Source organism: Mus caroli, unplaced genomic scaffold, assembly GCF_978045245.1.
Source record: "Mus caroli unplaced genomic scaffold, Mus_caroli_1 scaffold_1, whole genome shotgun sequence".
Taxonomy (NCBI): domain Eukaryota; kingdom Metazoa; phylum Chordata; class Mammalia; order Rodentia; family Muridae; genus Mus; species Mus caroli.
This window is the reverse complement of record NW_028227256.1, coordinates 61121611-61134896: the sequence shown is the minus strand read 5'-3', so window position 1 is coordinate 61134896 and position 13286 is coordinate 61121611. Positions and strand designations below refer to the sequence as shown.

General features: G+C 41.9%; 1 long non-coding RNA gene across 1 annotated transcript; it reads left to right on the top strand.

Annotated features, from left to right (window-relative positions):
- Window positions 1–481: 481 nt before the first annotated feature.
- On the top strand, window positions 482–11788 carry LOC110301779 (uncharacterized). Its single transcript, XR_002378739.3, has 4 exons — window positions 482–590; window positions 3850–3898; window positions 8781–8936; window positions 10785–11788. It is a non-coding gene; the product is annotated as an uncharacterized LOC110301779 (long non-coding RNA).
- Window positions 11789–13286: the final 1498 nt, after the last annotated feature.

Sequence of the window (13286 nt, the reverse complement as noted above, 5' to 3'; positions counted from 1 at the left end):
AAATCTATCAGGATTAACAGCTTTGCAGATTATGTGGCATCTGAGATTTAAGGGATAAGAATCAATACGTATACCTCGTGATTCCCAGTGATAATCAATTCATTAAAAACAAACAGCTAGCCAAATTTGGTTAAGTACTCAGGGGATGTCCATATTCTCTAATTGTGTTGGTTCATTTCCCAAGCCAGAGCTTCCGTGCTGGTAATTTAGATGTCTTCATAATCTGTTTTGAAAATGGGGGTGGGGTGGGTTGGGGTGGGGGTGGGGGTGGGGGTGGGAGAGAGAGAGAGAGAGAGAGAGAGAGAGAGAGAGAGAGAGAGAGAGAGAGAGAGAGAGAGAGAGAGAGAGATTGATTCAAACAGGGACCAGTCGTTTCTACTCTGGTGCCAAACTGAAGGGACAGGGCTGGCGCTTGCCCTTGGCAGTGTCTCCTGACACTGTGAGCCGGTCAGTGATTGGTTTCCTTTGATGGAAAGTTCAGCTGAGTCAGATGGTGCCACACTGGTGCTGTGGAGCTTGGAAGGCAGGAAGGAGACCTCTGGTGCCTAAGTTCCCGCACCCATCCCCACTCCTACAGTGGCCCAGAGGAGGTGAGAAACTGCACATGTCACTTCAGACGTGTCTCTGCTCTTCCTTGTGTGACCCAGATGCTGGGGAGAAAGGGGGTTGGCTGAGATGAGTGGTATTTGTTGGGCCAGCAGACTGTTCTCCGCAGGTCTTACAGCGTGCATTGCCTTCTCAGGGGAGCACTGAGCCTTAATTTCAGCTGCTATGCGCTGATCTGGATCTGTTTTGTTAAACCCGCCGGCATCTTCTCATCCTCTTCTGCCTTTTGTTATACTCTTCCCCCGTCCTGCATCTCTTTTCCTCTGTAATACTGAGCACTGGGCAAAGACACCTTTGGTCCGTTTGCAGGCCAACTGCACAGAGCTCACATGCATGCTGGTTTTCTAAGTGAGCCCATGGAAACCTCGGCTTCTCAGTGTCCTTGAGCAGGAAGGAACTGAACAAGTCTTGCGTTTCCATACCACGTACTGTCACAACAGCTAATTCCAGGTTGCCGAATATTGTCATGATATTGGATTCTGGGGTTAAGGTTCACATTCCCTTCCCTAGTCACCTTCTGTCTGCTGGTGTCATAGGTTTTTTTTTTTTTTTTTCCTGTTTATCGCTATAGCTGCTTTCACAGGGGTTAGAGCTAGTGTCTGAGAAATGTGTTTTGCATCGATTAAAATTTCTTAAAGGACACGGTGCAATTGAATGACAGGCTATTTTTAAATTATTTACAAGCTCGACATTTTACTCAGAGAAAATTGTCAACTAAATCTCGTTATCATTTTATCAGCTGGACCTGTTTCCCCTTGAGCCTACCAACCACAAGCAAGATTATCTTCCCAATTCACTGCTTTAACAATCCAGGAGACATGTTCTTGGCACACCCCGCCCCCCAAGTTCTGGATGGTAATAGAATGTACTGGTGGACTTTGGGGCATTTGTTTCTAGAATTTCCCCAAACACATTTTGTTCAATTGTATGATAAAGGATGAAGGGCAAGGCTTTTTTCTGGATCTAATTGCTACCATGATCACTCTGCAATGGAAAATGGGGCATTAATTTTGTATTTGCCTTTTCCCTTTGCTATTACTGATATTAGCTGACTGTTTTGCTTTGGTGTCCTTGACAACACCAGAGCCTCCATTAGGCACTCTCATTCACACGGCAGTGCCTGGAGATACAGTTCCATGTCATAACCTTGGGGGAAGGATTTAAGTGGCACCTGGTGAGTAGACCAGGATACAGCTAAACACTTAAAATGCATGGAGCTATCTCCTTCAACAAAGAGCTACCTAACCCAAATGGCAGCAGTGCAAAGGCTGAGAAGGCTTGTCTTAGAGATCGACACAGCGGCAGCGGTGAGATCTCTCTTGTCAGAGGAGTAAACATGATCCACAGAGCTGAGTTTTCCGGAACTATCATTTTTTTTTGGCAAAAATTAATTATTTTTCAAAATTAAAGTAGCTTATTTTATTATATTCTTTTATTTCTTTTATTATAGAAACAACACATGCATAATACTTAAAAATTCAGGTAAAACATTTGTTAAAAAAAACAAAACAAAACAAAAACCCAAAGAGAAATGTGTCCATAACCCTGCCAGCTGCAGATAAATATGTTTGTATTCATTCTCAAGACATATCTCTATATATGCATATATAGAGATTTACGTATTTTTAAAGTCAACTATAACATCTTACATTTAAATATTACAGCCTTGTAATCTGCCTTATTTATAACCATCTTTTGTAAAGCTGTAAGTAAAAAGCTACATTGCTGTTTCTGATGTCTGTTTTCTGTGTGGATGATCCCAGTGTGTTTGGCTGACCTCTTGTGAGCATTGACGTTGTCCCTGGTATTTTAATGTAACACACAAGCTCTCAGTGAACGCCCACACTCATTCATTCTTCTTCATTCTCGATTAGTTCCTAAGTTACTGGAGTGGGATCGCTGGGGCAAAAGAAATGTGACACACGTTGTCAAGTTTCTGCCTGAAGCTTTGCCCAATTACTGATGGGAACCAAGTAATTAGGAATCTCAGTGTGCTGCAGTCCTCTGTGTCACTCGAGCTTCAGATGAGAGACAGAACTAAGAAGGTGAAATGTCTTGTTAGGCATGATTTTTTTTCCCCTTTTATGTCCCAATATGAGAACAAATTTATCCCTATCTCTTACACTCATTAAATTGATTCATGAAAAAAAAATCACTAAAGAGCGGGAGCAGGAACATTCCGAGCGCTGCCATCCACAACTGCTGTGCTTTAACTGGGAAATGTCCCCAGAGGCTCATGTTTTGAGTATTTGGTTCTTGCCTAGAGGTGCTATTTGGGAAAGTTGTGGAACCTTTAGAGGTAGAGCCTTGGTGGAAGTGGATCACTATGTGGTGAGCTCAGTGATGGCCCAGGGGCTTTCTCTTCATTCTCTGTTCCCTGTTTTGTGACCAGCAGACTGTGTTCTTGCCACGATGCCTTTCTACCATGATGCATCATGGCTCCACCAAGGTAGAGCCAGAGCATGCCCTTCCTTCATTGTACTGCTTTTTGCCTGGGATTTGATTGCAGCAACAAGAAAAGTCACCAATTGACTAGTCACTATATACTAGGAACTTCCTTTCTAACATACAAATTTGCTTGTCTTTGCATTAGTAGAGGGAAAAGTGGAATTAGTAGACACTCTAGATAGGTTCACTGAAGAGCACTTTATACCTGATAGAACAGAATGTGAATGCAGTTCTTGCTTTGCATTAGCTCACTAGTCTTCTTTAAGGAGACATGCAAGGAGTATTCTCTCTCTCTCTCTCTCTCTCTCTCTCTCTCTCTCTCTTTCTCTCTCCTGTCTCATATGTATTCATATGCAATGTAATTGATGTTCAAATTCTGACTTGAGATTTTAAATCTGCAAAGAAATAGTCAGCTGGGTTCAGAAAATTATAATTACCAAAACAGAAAAAAATATATATATGTATATATATATATGAAAAATACCTTGAATAACCAAAATTGAAAATGAAGAGGAATCTGATCTCAGTGGATAACAATACAAAACGTAACCTTTGTAATTAACAAATTCATTATTTGAATGGGCTCTACAACATTTCCCCATTATCAATATGTAAAATATGTTGATTAGTTGGATACACAATACACACAGCTTCTCTAAGGAATCTGAGACACAGGGATATTAGTGTTCTATTGTCTGAACATTTTATTTAAGTCCTTTTAATCTCATTTATAAAAATCCTTAAAATGTTGATGTGAGCTGAAGAGGCACTGTATAATCGTGTGATGGTTTTCAGCAGGAGCAGGCAAAGGACGTACGGACAGTTGCAGAGTGAGATTTGCTAGGTAAGAGGAGAACCATTTGTGGGGATGTATCTTGCTCCTGGCCTTTGTGGTTTGAAACTCTGCTTTCTAGAGTGACTCAGCCTGTAACTCCTTGGTAATCCTCTAAGACTCAAAGATGTCTCCATGGATCCACTGCGGCATTCTTTTAGATAGAGAACAATTGATGTAGAACAGTCAAACAACTGAATTGTGATACCCACGTTCTGTGGAATAATATGGAACAGTTAAAATGACCCTTGTGGATATGGGTCTTCTTAGTGTTGTATGTTGGGGTGTCTTTTGTGGCTCCCCTTTTCACTGTCTTAGTGATACCATTTGATGAAAGAAACTCTTAATTTTAGAGTTCATTGATGTGTTGCTTAATGACAGGATATGTTCTAAGAAATGTCCGTGATTTTGTTGTGTGCAGATTATTTGCTTTTTACCATCTTGGGTATTGTAGTCTATTGCAGTTATGTGTCAGGGGATGGCTTTGTGTACTGTATACTCAGCTTTCTATGCCCAGACATCTGTTTATTGTCTAGATGGACATCATCTCTGGTCTCAATGTTGTGTAAAAATTGTTTCCCATCATCTCTGATTGGTTAATAAAGAGCTGGTCAGCCTATGGCTGAGCAGGAGAGGATAGAAGGGAGAGGCATGTGAACCAGCGAGGGAGTTTCAAAGAGACTAGTAAGAAAGAGAGGAGAGAAAGAGAAGGAAGAAGGGAGGAGAAGGGAGACGAGAGAAGATTATTTGCTTTTTACCATCTTGGGTATTGTAGTCTATTGCAGTTATGTGTCAGGGGATGGCTTTGTGTACTGTATACTCAGCTTTCTATGCCCAGACATCTGTTTATTGTCTAGATGGACATCATCTCTGGTCTCAATGTTGTGTAAAAATTGTTTCCCATCATCTCTGATTGGTTAATAAAGAGCTGGTCAGCCTATGGCTGAGCAGGAGAGGATAGAAGGGAGAGGCATGTGAACCAGCGAGGGAGTTTCAAAGAGACTAGTAAGAAAGAGAGGAGAGAAAGAGAAGGAAGAAGGGAGGAGAAGGGAGACGAGAGAAGGGAGAAGAAAGGAGAAGGGAGGAGAAGGGAGAAGGGAAAGGAAGAGAAGAAGGCATAGAGGATGATGTGGAGGGACCAGGAGGATTCACCATGAGGTCACTATGATAGAGCATCCATGAGGACACACATGGACCAGAGCAAGCCAGGGCAAGGCTCAGATGCAGGTTAAGGACCATGTGGCTGGGAAATAGGCAGATTAGTCAGGTTAGAATAGCCCGAAACCTGCCTAGCTTTGTTAACAAAAATACCAGGTCTCTGTGTCATTTACTCAGGAGCTAAAACAGGCTAAAGTGGGCATAGAAACATCTTGCATTTATTTGGGAGCAGAGCAAGTGAAGCAAACCCCCAAGTTCCTTTGACACTTATGCTTTATCATAATGTCATACAAACGCTCTTTGATCAAATGATACTGTGTAGCACGTGATTGTATTTCATTTGATCACTTGTTACAGTACTTTAAAAAACCCTATTTGTGAAATATTTCCATTCCCATGTCATTAAAATACTATTTTTTACTTTTTAAAAATTATTTTACTTTTCACATTATAATCTACAGTCTATGCAGTACCTGAAATTTATTTTGACTATGGTTTAAGGTGGGACTTAAGTTAATTTTTTTCATATGAATATTGCTTCTGACCAAAAATGATGACCATAAACCAAATAAGCATATAATTGTGGGAGTTATCTTTTTTTTAAAAAATTAATGTTTCTTTATGCTATGCAAATACCACATTGTCTCGGTGGAACACACACACACACACACCCATAGTGAGATTCTGTTGTGGGGGTCTCTAGTGGAACAGAGTGATGGGATGATTATTACAAAGGAGACTTACTAACTTGGCTTCCATGCTATTTGCTGAGTGACCCAGCACTGACTTTTTGCACACTGGAGAGGCTGAGAAGCCAATAGCTGCTCACTTAATGAAGCTAAATGCCTCAGTAGTCCCAATCTGGCACTGAAGACCTGGAGGTTTCCTGGAGCATCGTCAGCATTCAGTCCATGTTGGAAAGTCAAAGAAGATTGGTTCTTATGTCAGTGAAAGATGGCAGCAGCAGCAATAACAGAGTAGGTGCACTTGCCAGCAAGGAGCAAGGCAGGAAGGCATAGAACGCAGCTTTCCCTTTCTATCTCTTCCTATCTGGGATGCTTGAGGGTGGTGCCATTCTCCCTTGGGGAGGAACTTCAGCTCACAGTGAAATCTTGCAGGAAGCACCCTTAGAGATCCCCCGAAGGCATGTCTCATTCCAGATCCAACCAAATAAACAACAAAAATTAACCATTGCAGACGGCCAGAATGAGTTAACCCCACCCCACATATAATAACAGCAACAACAAACAGGTATTGTTAAGAATGTTTTTTCTTCTGCATGTAAATTGATGTAACCATTTTATAAAGGTGTGTGTGTGTGTGTGTGTGTGTGTATGTGTGTGTATAGCACATACATTAATAATGGCATCCCTTCCATAAAACAACAAAATGTCCGTCAGTGGTAGAATGGATGAATAACTCATATTCAGTCCATGGGAAAGAACACAGAAGAACCATTCCTACATGTGACACTCAGGTGAGACGCCTCAAGGCAAATTTGAAATAAATGAAGTGGACAGAAAACAAGGTACACAGTAGAATTCTACTTACATAAAGTTATAAATAGCCCAGACAAGTACCTGATGATGGGAGTCAGATAAGTGACTGGAGGCTAGGCACATTGACAGGATGTGAGGGAGGAATTTTTCAGGGGTGGGGGTGGACAGTGAGGTGGTGTGTGTATATGCTAGTAAAGTTTTATATCTTGATTTTGGTGTTGGTAACTCGTGAATGAAAATTCTTTTAGCTGCTACTTATGGTCTAAACTCTTAATATATATGTGTTCCAATGAATGATTATTTATTGAAGAGAAAGATAGCTATGTGTTGTTGATTGAAAACTGCTAGATTGCTGGGCAGTGGTGGCGCATGCCTTTAATTCCAGCACTTGGGAGGCAGAGGCAGGCAGATTTCTGAGTTCAAGGCCAACCTGGTCTACAGAGTGAGTTCCAGGACAGCCAGGGCTACACAGAGAAACCCTGTCTCGAAAAACCCAAACAACAACAACAACAAACAAAGAAAACTACTAGATTATATAGATCATATATACAACATAAAGTCACTTGCAGAGCAAATTAATACCACATATTCTTTTGAACACATATAAGATTGCATAGGTTATCTCTGGCTCATCTGTGGAAAGGGTACCAGGTATTGGCCCATTGGTTCTTGAGAGCTGAAGGCACTGAGTTTGTCTCTGTTATTGCAGGCTTCAGATCATCAATCAAGTTGGAAATAAGATCATTGATCAAACTGAATTTTCTAAGTGAAGGGCCCTGAGAAGAGGGCTAGGACCATGTTTTTATGGGTCTAAAAGGGAGCCGGTGACCAAGAGTGAAAGGGTCTCTGGGTACCAGTTGACCATTAATCCCAAACACTATACAGATTGCTCTAACACTAGCTGTACATTTTAACAATAAGCTATACACTATAGAACATTCAGAAGGACACCTATTAAGTGAACCAATCACATTCTTAAAAATGTTTTCCCTTTTCACAAACAATTAGAGGAAACTTAATCATGTTCATTTTCAGGTACTCTGGAGCCTGAAGCAAATATTGGGCCAAGTATGTGTTCAAGAACTGCCTAGTTCAGTTCCTTTTACTGTTGATCAGATATAAAATAAAACACAAAAGCAGGGGTATGCATTTGCTCAGAGCATATGTCTCCAGCTTCAGGAAGGCAAAGGGAAGCATAAACAATGGAAGGTTTTGTTGGTGTGTGTGCTTGTGTGTGTGTGTGTGTGTGTGTGTGTATGTATGTATGTGTGTGTGTGTGGCAACATTGCCCAGGCTGGCTTTCAACTTGTACTTTTCTGGTCTAAGTTTTTCAGGATGCTAGGCTTATGAAAAGACACCATCATGTCCAAGTATGACTTTTTAAAATAAAAGTTTGGAGGAAGGCAAATCTCTGGAGTATCTATTGACAACTCTTGTAAAATTTGCCCCTGGGCAGCCCAGGTTGGGCTAATGTGGATCTCCCATAGTTAGATGGCCTCAGTGATTAACTTTGGGCAAGTCTCAGGGCTGGATTTGAGGACATCTGGCAGTAGAGAAGTAGGATCCTGGAAGGTTAGAAGCCCTTTGATCTTGGGGTGAAAGGAGGCCAAGGGGATGTTAGCACACCTGCTATTTCCTCTGCTTGCCTCTGGGGAGAGAACATGAATAATTAAAAGTAAATCTCTATGTGTGTGTAGGAGCAAGGATTGGTTCTCTAACCTTAGCTGGCGAGGGCCCTTGTTTTAAATGTTTACACTAAGCCTGAACAAGAGGCTACCTGTGGAGTCTTATGGAATTAGAGATCAATAGAAGATGGACTGACTGTAGAGCTGGAGGGTTCAGTGGTTCCTAAGTCACCTGAAAGACTCTTATAAGGCCAATCTGAGTGAGCTGCATGTGGCCCCAATACTTGCATTTTTGAAAATGCCCCTGATAGACTATGGTGAGGGTGTGGGCTGAGAACCACTGGTCTATCTGCTCCATTGATTTCCATTTCTTTCAGGCCCTGTGGCCTGCCACAGATGCTTCTGTGCAGCCACTTTATTCTGCTTTGTGGCTTCACTGGAGGTCTTGCTTGACGGAATTATTTCTTCTCTAAGGGCTAAATATCGAGGCCACAAGTACAGTCTAGTGACCTTCTAGCCAGTGCCCTTCATCTGCCTATATGTTTGGACAGGTTTGTCTTTCTCATGAAGAAGACCAAAATACAGAGCAGCTGTCCTTGTTTGCCTCTGCAGAACAGATGCTGAGATGGAGTTTCCAGAGCAAGGTGCTTAGGAGATCAGCATTCGAGAAGAGAAGGAAAGGGCAGCAGATAGGGCGGAAGAAGATGCAAACCTACGTACGATGCCAGCTCACTAAGGCTTGGCCAACCTGTCTGGAAGAGATGAAGGGTATAGTCCCTACCAATACAACCCTGCTAGGGGCATCTCCTTTACTCAGAGAAGCTGGACTATCTTGGGAAGAGTGTGACTTCATGTGGAGATTAGCTAATGGCTGGAAAAGATCAACTGTTTACAGTCAGTGTCACGTGTCCTTCTTTGAAGCAGAAGCTGGACAGAGACTGGAGTCCTCACTATGGATATGAAACACTGGGGAGGGCATAGGAAAACCCATGGGAGGAAAGGATTTATGGGGGTAGCACACACAAAATCTGTCTTAATCCATACTCATGTATGATTTGAAAGACCACAGGTTGGTTTTCTGGGTCTATTTTCTGTGTTTTATAAACAGAATGCTATAGGCCAGGTAAATTATAAAGGAAAGGCTTATTTAGTTCAGGAGTTGTAGTGGTTGAGAAGTCTGCAGAGCATGACACTGACATTTGGTTATGGGTCCCTGGCTGCAACAAAACACAAAGAAATAGGGGAAGGAGGTATATGCAAGGAGAGAGGTAACCTGGTAAAAATGGAAATGATAGGAAGGAGGAAGGAGACTTCCTCTTTTTATACTAACCCACTGTTGTAGGAACTAATGCACTCCAGAGAATCCTAACCCATGCCACAGACCTGCATTAATTCCTTCAAGGGGCAGTCAGAATCCACTGACCTCCCACTAAGTAATATCTTAGAGGTTCCATGATTGTTTTGCATTGCTATCCTGTGAACCAAGCTTCTGTTACATGAACAAACCATATTCAAACTACAGCACCTCTCATCACAGAATAGCTCAAGCAGTGGACATCCCTAGTGAGAATCAAAAGGGAATTTCAGAGTGAGATGGAATGAGGTGACCTTCCAAAGGATCCTTTTATACTTTGACCTCTACAGCAGTCAACTGTCTTTGGAATAATTAAATTGAGTATGTATTTGCTGCACACTTAGGGTGTGTAACCTTCTGGGCCAGGGATTTTGTGAACAGAATTGTGATGGTTAATCTCAATTGTCAATTTGATGCCATGAGTCATCTTGGGGCTGAACCTCTGGTCATGCCTGTCAAGAATCATCTTGGTTAGGGTAGCCTTGAGCATGCCTGTGGGGCGCTGCCTTGAATGGGTTAACTGACGTTAACTGCAGAGAACAGCCCTTTTAGTCATCTCCTTCCTGTGGACACACTGTACCAGAGTCCCGAAGATCTTGCTGATCTGACTTCCCCATCAAGATGAGCATTCATTGAACTGTGAGCCCAAACAAACCCTTCCTCCCTTAAGTTGGTTTTGTCAGACTATTTTATCACAGCAAAAAAACCTATCACACTCACTCTAATTAAGTGGTCATAAAAATTACCCTTTGAATGATTTTTTTTCAACCAAAACACACCCCCTTGTTCATTAGAGGGCACTCTTTTCCAGTCCTTGAAATAGTGGAATTTCTAGAATTTTGCTTAGATGTGCTCTTGCTTTTAACACACAGCTTCTACCCCCTTCTTCTACCCCTTCTTCTACCCCTTCTCAGAGCCCAGCACTCTGTGGTATTTATAGTATATTGGTAACTTATGTCAACCTCTGAAGAATATAGTCTACAGCAAGTCAGTGTGTGCTGTTGTCCACTGGAGAGGACAATGTTCAGGTCCTTTCCTTCAATAAACTTTAACATGCACTTTGTTTCCCCTAATGAACATGGATGTCTTTAAGTTGTAAGACAGGAGTTCTTAAAACAAATTTTAATATAATAAAGATCTGTTCGCAGTAAGAGACGGCTGCCATGGCTATAGTTTGTCAGGTTGACTATATCTGGGATTAACTAAAGCTTAAGCTACTGGGCACACATGTGAGGGATTTTTTCTTGATTGTATCATTTCAGGTAGCAAGACTATCTTTAATATGGGCCACATTTTCTGGGCCTGGTAGAAGGAAATGTTTGCTTCATGCCTGCTTGCCCTCACCTTGCTAGAAAGTCCATTCCTTCATTGGCATTAGAACCTACTTCTTCAGGATTCCAGCACCTACTGAAGAGCAGCTGAGACATCCAGCCTCTTGGACTGAGCAACTACTATATTCTTGGACCTTTCATTGGGAGACAGTCATTTTTGGAAATGTCAGATCACAGCCTGTAATCCACTCTAATAAATCATATGTATATAATTTCTTTGTATGTAAATAATATAGATTATATATATTCATTCTATCAGTTCTCTTTCTCTAGAAAACCTTGACTAATACATGAGGTGAGACCCAACTTCAAGATATATACAATCAATTAGTTCATATTCAGTTATGGTAACTGTCATGTAAATATTTCATGAGATCCTGTGTGAGAGCCTGGGCTGGCCTTGAATTTTCTATATAACAGAGGCTGGCCTTGAACCGATGATCTTCCTGCCTCCACCTCTCAAGAGCTGGAATTACAGGTGTGTGCCACCCTACTCAGCTTAAGATGTAATTTCTAACCAAAAGGTTTGTCTGCTCAAACTAACTGTGTTGTCTGTCTCTGAAATGTTCAAGGTTTCTCATTAATTTGTTCACTGAAGCTTGTAAGTTCTGGCTCTAGTAATGGTTTCCAGCTAGATGTATGCTAATGAACATGGAATCTATTAATTTCTGTCACCACACTGACAAGACTTGGGGTTTGAATAAGTCATCTTGTCTCCACGTCCTCATTATGGCACCTACAGCTAATGGCCTTATGCAGGGGCACATCCTAGGCAAAGCTGATGATAGGTGGCTACTCAAGAACTGATTGCTACCATGTTTCTAATCAGCTAGTGTAAAACAAGGGTCAGAAATAGATCTACAGGAGGGACCTCATTCTGAGCTGCTCTACTACAGTTGTAAATTAGGAACAATGAGAGGAAGGGAGGGACGGTTCTCAGGGTCACTGACTTCATTTATAAATGAAATGTTGAGCAGAGGCAGGTGAAGGCAGGACACTGTTGCTTCTATGGGCTCTATACCCTGTGTCTGCTGTTGTTAGTAGATACACTAACAGTGCTGTCCAGGGCACTTTACAGGTCTGAGTCCCAAAGCCATACTCCACACATGCAAAATAAGACCAGTGCCTAGTGCCTAGTACTCTAGTTTACAACCAATTCAGCTACCTCAATATTCAGAACAAGCAAGCAAGCAAGCAAGCAAGCAAGCAAGTAAGCAACTAACTAACTAACTAACTAACTAACTAAATAAATAAATAACAAATGAAGGTCCCAGAAAGACATACGTTGAACATCCTTAATCTCGAATCTTTAACTTTATAAGTGCTGACATGATACTCTGAAGATTTGAATTTCAGACAACTTTTGATTAGGAATTTTTCAGCCCAGGTATGTATTATGTGAATTTTTCTGAGACTACATAGATGTCTATTCACCCTAGATAGAGTGGGAACTGACAGCCAGACTGTCACACTGAAGGTCAGTTTGCTAGGCTTTCTTACAGGAGCAGAGAGGACACACAACCATCTATACTATTGTGAACCCCCTGGGATGCTGACTGACAGCTATACCACAGAAAGTCCTACCCAAGCTGGTTGTTCACATTTTATAAACTAGTGGTTGGAATCTTGTGAAAGAGAGAGGTTCCTGGTGGTCTCCCAAAGACTTCATACATCACCCTTTCTGTGATGGTTGATCTCCCTAGGCAGCTGGGTGTGATTTAGAATCAACCGAAGAGAATTGTTTGTCTGCACTTCTGTGAGGGTTTTTTCAGAGAAGCTTAACTGAGAGAAGACCCTTTTTCAAAATGGTTGCTCAAATACAAGAAGCTCTGAGGAAGAACACGGTGGCTTTCAGCCTGAGTTTACCGCTCCTTCACCATCCTCCACTGATGTCAGCCTCCAGTCTCCATCGAGAGCTGCTGAGGGATACAGCTCCTTGGGTTGAATAGCTACTGGCTTCATTTCCTCTATCACAGTGATTCTCAACCTTCCCAGTGCTGCAGCAGTTCCTCATACTGTGGTAACCCCCAACCATCAAATTATTTCATGGCCACTTTTGCTACTGTCATGAATCATAATGTCTGATCTACAGATGGTCTTAGGTGACCCCTGCGAAGGGTCGTTTGGCCCCCAAAGGGGTCATAACCCAAAGTTGAGAACCACTGCTCTACTGCCTACAGATGCCATTTATTAGACTACCCAGCCTTTACTGTTCAAGTAAATTTAACAATTCTGTGTCTGTCTACGTGTATGTCTGTGTGTCTGTGTCTGTTTATCTTTCTGCCTGTCTATCTGTCTGTCTGTCTCTCTCTTTCTCCTCTCTTACTGATTCTGTCCCTCTAGAGAACTAGTTTGATAGACCCTCTTTCCACGAGGGATTGGTAATACACTGATCTCATGAAGGCATCTCTGCAAATCTTTGCATCTGCTGTG